The following is a 441-nucleotide window of genomic DNA, read 5'->3' on the forward strand; positions in this document are numbered from 1 at the left end:
ACACACACTGGTTGCCTTGCACTAATGCCAGCCCTGCGCTCAGGGTGATTAGGATGTGCCCAGGCACACCTGACCCACCCAGTGTGCACGCCTATGAATCCAGATGAATATAATCAGTATTTCATCATTAGTAAATGATAGTGGAAACTGAAATCCAAAGAGGTGAAGAGAAACCTGTACAGCCTTGAAGAACAATGGATCCCACAACAAAAAAACTCTATCACATACAGGAAATGGATTCCAGAAATCATCTGGATTTATATTTCTCTGGCAAGAAGGGCATGGTCTTTGCAGAAGATTTTTTGAAATTTACTATGATGAATCTTCACTACCAATACAGCAGAGGTATGTGCAGTATCAGGGGCGTAGATAAAGGGGGGAGGGGGGGTATTGGCGTTCAAACCCTCCCCCCCCCCCCAGGGGGCCCTGGCAGGGGGGAAA

At 46.9% G+C, this 441-nt stretch overlaps 1 pseudogene; it reads left to right on the top strand.

The window, feature by feature from the left end:
• The first annotated feature begins 194 nt into the window (after positions 1-194).
• Positions 195-441, top strand: part of LOC108803163 — a 4686-nt pseudogene continuing 4439 nt past the window's right edge.

This window comes from Nanorana parkeri, unplaced genomic scaffold (assembly GCF_000935625.1).
Source record: "Nanorana parkeri isolate BGI_ZX_2015 unplaced genomic scaffold, ASM93562v1 scaffold3455, whole genome shotgun sequence".
NCBI lineage: Eukaryota > Metazoa > Chordata > Amphibia > Anura > Dicroglossidae > Nanorana > Nanorana parkeri.